Source organism: Electrophorus electricus, chromosome 9, assembly GCF_013358815.1.
Source record: "Electrophorus electricus isolate fEleEle1 chromosome 9, fEleEle1.pri, whole genome shotgun sequence".
NCBI classification, from domain to species: domain Eukaryota; kingdom Metazoa; phylum Chordata; class Actinopteri; order Gymnotiformes; family Gymnotidae; genus Electrophorus; species Electrophorus electricus.
Genome location: NC_049543.1, coordinates 5,490,988 through 5,497,803, shown reverse-complemented (window position 1 = coordinate 5,497,803; position 6,816 = coordinate 5,490,988).

Genomic DNA, 6,816 nt, shown 5'->3' with positions numbered 1-6,816 from the left:
TGCCTAAGTGTGTAGTGTCTATCCTGTGTTTCATCGCTAACTACCTCAGCACAAGGGCTGTTTAGCAGGAGCTTCGTGGCCCACCAGCTGCACGTAGGCGCAGCGCTGAGCGTGGACTGTAGTGGCGTAAAGCATGCTGCCCCTGGACTCTGGAGTGATGGAATGACTTACTCTTCACTGTCTGGGTTTAGCAGGTTTCATGAGAGCATTGTCTGTATTGGCTGTGGTAAAGGCTGGTGGAGGGATAATGGTCTGGGACTATGGTCAAGGCTTGGGCTAGGCCTCTTGGTTTCAGTGATGAATGGTGGTGATGCTACAGCATCCAAAAACATTTGAGACAATTCTACGCTTCCCAGTCATCGGAAGCAGTTTTGGAGAAGGCTCTTTGACTGCCCCATGCATAAAGCGGTATAGTAATGGGTTTCTCCATATGTTAAGATCATGTTTCTTAAAACAGCAACAGTGTGTTGTTATAATTAACCTGTCTGAACTAGCTAACCTAAATGTGTAATGTACACCCTTGCTGTAATATGCAGCAATGTTTAGACCAGGGGCAACTCTTATAAAAGGGATAATGGAGCTAAGCCCACCCTGTCTTTCAACTAAGAGACGTTTGAGAATAGTATGTCATGTTCGTGCCATTCACATCATCTTATTTGCTGTTAAATGCCTTGAAGCGGATTATTTTATACTTCTGTGGACCTAAGAACAACATCACATAAAGGTCAAAAGAAAAATATGAACTGGTTAAGATGGGCTGATTTAATCAAGCCTCAAGCTGTAGATTCACTCAATCCATCTGGCAAGTGTATTTTGACACATTACACACAGTGAAATGCCCCCTTGATTAGATATCCATTTGGGCTCTGCTTTTCTTTTTTTTTTAGCACACGCTGTCTAGCTCTGTATGTCTGCATTCAGTACTATTTGAAGCAGATAGGCTATAAACTGACTATAAAACTAGAAGTTTGTAGAATACAAGGAGGACCATAGCACAGTCACTGTTTATAGTCATGGTGGTGTTTATCTAAGCTCAGTGTCTTCACACCCAGGAAGAACCACAAACTTTGGTTCCATTTCTCAATGAAAACCTAGCTTGATAATATTTCATTTGATTTGTTTTTGTTTGTTTGACTTTAAAAACATGATACAATCTCTGCCACACAATTATGTAATGAAATGAAATAAAAGAAAATAAAAGGTTTTTTGTAATGCATTGAACTTAATGCGAATGAGCCACTGTATTAAAAAGCACAAAAAATCAATTTTTTGTCAGGAAAAAAAAAAGATAGTCCTTTATTCTAACTGCATAAATAAATAAGCTGAATGATGTAGAACATTGACTTAATGCTTGCAATGCATTGATTAATTATGGCTTAATTAGAGAATGGTCCGTTAGAAAGTTATGTGTCCACAGACCCCTCTAACAGAGCTGCTGGCTCCCACAGTTCAAGTGGAACCACCGCTGGCTTAGTGCCAGTTTGTGTTGTTAATTATTGTAGAAAAGAACTCATCAGCGAGCCACAGTGACCTCCAGCAGCTTAAAGACATGTGAATCAAACCTGTGTGCATCATTACTCGGAATAATATACATTCCTTTATTTCAAAGGACTTTTCAAGATACCTGCTACACTGGAAATGTGTTTATGGTCTGTAAGTTGTGCTTGTTGTCTAGCCTGCATGAATTGACCCATAAAGGAAATAATATGGCTGTTCCTCATAAACAAGTATAATAATGTTCTGTCCAAAAACAGCGATGTTCTGTACTTTTTTGCACTGCTCTATGCAAACCCATTACTGCTTCTTGATTAATGCATATGAAACAGTGGAAGACTGATGTTCACCCACGTCTGCTCTGTCCCTTCTCACGCGCTGCGCTCACCTTATGCCTCACCCCCCCATTAGACAGACTGCATGTCTAGGAGAGTAACATCTTGACTGACAGGTGGTCAGAGGCATATTGACAGGCTGTCACCAGTGGGGGAGGGATTTGCTCCAGGGAGACAGATATGTCACCACGTATGCCATCATCCCCACTGTAAAAGGGGATGGTCCATTAAACAGAGACAACAGGCCAGCCGTAGGGTGGAGGAGACGGAGGCGATAGGGGCGCGATTTAAACCCTGGAGAGGGATGGCAAAAGAGACAGCAGAACGGGCTAGACTGGAGGTGTTTGTGTCGGCACTAATGTGCTGGTGTCATGCTTTTCCTTTTTGGCGGGGTGTGAAATTTTTATATATATATATATATATGTCACCGAAAGGCAGGAGTTGCACTGTGTTATTCACGTTTAATGCCGTCTTTTTGTTGAAAGTGATGACAGGCTCAGGGCAGGGGGTGCGTATTCTGTGTGGGCGTAAAGGCACTAAAGTCCAGTCTTAACTTTTGTATAGCCACTGTTGCACCTGCTGTTTGGATTCTTGTCCGCCCCCAAATAAAATGCTCCTTTTTCTAGAAACGTGTGCTATTTGGACATTTGTCTTCTTTTTCCAAATCACATGATGCCTGCTGCATCTCATAGGTCTGCAGGATTTGTGTGTAATCCGGTTGCCCGGCAAAAAACACACACGGAGTGAATGCTAAACCCTCCCGAGGACTGATGCAGCTTCTCATTTGCAGCCTTGTTGAAAGAAGCTGACCCCACTCTGACTGCTTTCATCATCCATAACTTCAATAGAACTCAAGTGCCTCACAGAAGTCCTTTTGAAAGGGTGTGCTTGCATGTATGATTGTGTGTGTGGGTGGGTGTAGCATAAAGAAGCTTACCGTCCCTTAACAATGTTTTGCTCTCTTTTGCATCTGTAGAACTCTGGGACTATTGTATTTGTGTCATTCAACACAACAGGAATTCAGATCTGCTTAGAAACAGAGAGGCTTTCTGATGATGGTCAGACTCCACACATGCACACGCACGCACATACATACACCTCATAAATCTATGCAAATCAAATTTATGCGACACAGGGAAAATGTATGAATGTGGCAGTGTCTTGCAGTTACTGAAATGTCAGAGGTGTATAATCAGTTTATCTCTCTCTCTCTCTCTCCCACTCTGATATTCTTGCTGTGTTTACCTTCCTTTGCTCCCCCCTAGAGCCTGAAAACAAAGCTGTAAACAAATCACCTGTGTGGGTTTCTTCTGGTCTTGCCGTGGAGCGCGTGGCCTCAGGGGAAACCCCCAGCGCCTTTTGCTATCCACTGATGCCGGTCTACTGATGCCTGCATGACCTGTCATGGTATTTTCTGATGGGGCTCGGAATCTCTCCCCCCACATTCTGGTTGTGTGTGTATGTGTGTGTTTGTATATGGGGGGGGGGGGGGGGGGGGGGGGGGGGAGTGTGTGTGTGTGTGAGAGAGAGACTAAATCAGCAGGGTAGAAGACTACAACTTCCTCTCTCCTTCTCTCTCTCTCTCCATCACTCTACTTTCTACTGTCTCTGAGGCCTGTCCACCCTTTTCTCTGTGGGGTGTGTGCAGATGGCTGCAGGTCAAGGAGAGTAACACGGGAGAAAAATCACTCCTCTCTTTTCGTTGTCCGATGGCGGTAGGGGAGCCAATCAGAGCCTATTTTCAGCTTGGCCTATGGTATTTCAGGACATCAGTCACAGAACAGCCACTGTGATCAAGATGATTTCTTTCACAGACTATAACTCACTGTGCAGTGCCGCCAGACCACATCCAGGCACCTGTCAGTGACGGCATTAGCATTTTTTAAAATAGCAATTGTCAGCTTTATTTAAAAGTTAGCCTTGTTAAGAAATTATTTTTTAGTCCTAGTCAATCCAAACATGCAGAAAAATATCTACAAATCTTTATAGCATCACAAATTCCTGAGCTGAATTTTTGACAACTTTTTCTGCTCTTTTCCGAGTTTGACAAATGCCATTCTCATTTTCCTCTGCAGAGTCCACCTGAATATATCATGACTGAATCTAAGCGATAATAATCATTTCTATGTCTTTTTTAACATCTTGAGGGAGTAGTTTTTTCTCCTTGAACAGGTTCCTCCTTGGCTGGAGCTGGCATACGGTGCCGAGAGCTCTGCAGAACCAGCGGTGCTGCCAGGGGCTTTCCGTTAGGGCCTGGCACTGCTAATGAGCCGCCCTGCTGACAGTCGTCCTGCTGGCCTTTTCCTTGGTGAGAATGCAGTGAGAGTGCGTTACTGTAAACTGTCTAATGAATGATGGCATGCTGTCAGGCTCTGTTCCCATTCACACACGGACACTGGATAGCAACCCCCCCTCCCACTTTTTATTTATATTCTCTCTATCTCTCTCTATCTCTCTCTCTCTCTCTCTCTCTCTCAATTTACTTTTTTTGTGCCTAGACAGGAAAACTGGCGTGTGTGTGTGTGTGTGTGTGTGTGTGTGTGTGGGCCTCAGCAGAGCGAGAGCAGGTGTTGCAGTATAATTGTTTTCTCCCAAGATAATGTATTCAACTCTGTAAGTTTGCTTTGAATGGACTGCAGTTTCATTATTAGATCAGATTCCCTTAAGACTGCCACTGATTAAAGCAGGTAATTTAGCAGCGGAATTGAACCCTGACCCACCTGGACATTGACCACCGATCAGTATTAATCCATACACACACATATATTATATAATAGTATAATGTATAACATTATTAATATTAATAAAATTAATACAGTAATATAACAATACTACTATTATATTAATATTATTTATGATTAATGTTTAAAATGATACAGCATGTGTTTAGCACAGGAGAGAGATCGAGCATTAACCAGAGAGCTGCCTCAGAGCTACACCCACATCGGTATGCTGTAGGTGTCATCATGTGCAACGTTCTGTAACATTAGTAGAGCAAAAGAGGGAGATTACATAGTTGTACATGAGGAGTTATTAGCATTTTCCAGGGAGCCTATGGGCAGCTGAGGCTGTTTTACTTGACTGCTTTCCATGCGAGCAAATAAAATAGCCTGAACGCAATGCTAAAGAAAATTGCTAGATGAGTTTTTGTTTTTCTTTGCATCTTTGTTTATTTGTGGACGTAGCTAATGTGCTTGCATATTTATTTATTTATTTTTTCTGTTTTCGGTCCAAATCTGTTGTCTTGGCCCTGGACGCAAAGGGTAACTCAACTGACCTGTTGTGTTTTGCTGCACCCTAACTGAAGGATGTAATGTGGCTGAGCAATAAGAAGTCTCACTCGGGTCCTGACGTCATCCCCATCCCTGACGTCATCCCCAGTTGACATCTGTAGCTTTCTGTCTGTCTCTCTTTTTTTGACTGCCTACCTCTCTCACACACACACACATTCATTTCTTTGCCATTCAGGCATTTTGTTCACGGCACTCTGTGTGTTTTCTTATTTTCTCTCCCCTTTTCTCTGTTTCTGGCTTTGTGAGGGTTAGCAGAGTGGTTCGAATGTTGACTGGCTTTGCCCATTCATGAGTTCCTGCGCGGCGTTCTGCTCCTCCTCCTTCCTTTCAGCCCGTGTGTTATGTAAGCTCAGCTCAGCTCAGCTCAGCTCAGCTCAGCTCAGCTCAGCTCAGCTCAGCTCAGCTCAGCTCAGCTCAGCTCAGCTCAGCTCAGCTCAGCTCAGCTCAGCTCAGCTCAGCTCAGCTCAGCTCAGCTCAGCTCGTGCTGAAAGAGGGAGAGACTTGTGTCAGTCCCAAAACTCAGCTTTGACTGGAATAGTCAGAATTCTCTCTCTCTCTTTCTCTCTCACACACACACACATTGTCTCTCGCTCTATCATTCTCTCTCTCACTGTTGATTTAACACTTGGACTCAGCATGACAATGTTCTTTTAGAGGGGAAAAAACCCTGTATCATTTAATATTAAATAAACACATTGAAAGAAAACGTGATTTCATAGTTCACCTGCATGCCGGGTGCCTTTATGACCCCAGTGTCTATGGGATATTCAGAAGGGTTTTAATGGTAAGCAGAACCAGTGAAAATGGTATAATTTCAGTCTTATTAGCATCCCGTTTTCTTCATTATATTTATTAAGGCCTAATTAGGTGATTTCAGAGCCAGTGTGTGTAATATGGGGATTGGTGCTACTGGTTTAAACCCAATTTCGGCTCTGACGAGTGCCGTATGCACTTTCATGATAGCCACCATCTCTGTCCTCATCCTGCTTCCAGCCATCACATGATGCCATCGCATGATTCAGGCCGTGTGGAGTGTGGAATGGGTGGGAATTAAATCCGGAGCCTGTCTGCTCTAGCAGTAAGGAGGAAAATAGTCTATCTGGTCTCGTTTCTCATGCAGTGAGTCACAACCCCCCAGACTGGCAGCATTCAGTGTTGTGCAACATGGATAAATTATCGAATCTGGGAGGGAGGAGGGGTGCCAATCTCTGCTAATCAAATGTCAAAACTTTATAACTATAGCATAATTGAATAAACAGTTATCCCCTTGTTTGTATTTATATGTGTAAGCTGATTCATTTCCTGTGGGAGGCTGAGGGAAGTCAATTTCACTATACCGCCTTAGTGAAAAGGCAGAATATTGGGTATAATTGCTGTTTGGCTCCCAGTAGCAGCAGCGCTGATGAAGGGCTTGAGTGGATAATTAAGCCACACGCTGATCTGGACAGTCTGAGGTGCTACCAGAAACACACAGTGTTCATCTTCTGCAGTGAAGTGTGTGCGAGAACATGAATGAACCAATGAATGAACTAAGGTAATTATTGGATAATGGAAATCAGCCATTTATAGATGTTAAGAGCAATTGCTGTTATTTTGTATCGGCTATAGAAAGGGATATGTTAATGGTTTAAAACCTTACCACCAAAGAACTCAGTAAAACAGCCTGAATGCCTTTCATAATGATTTATTGAAAA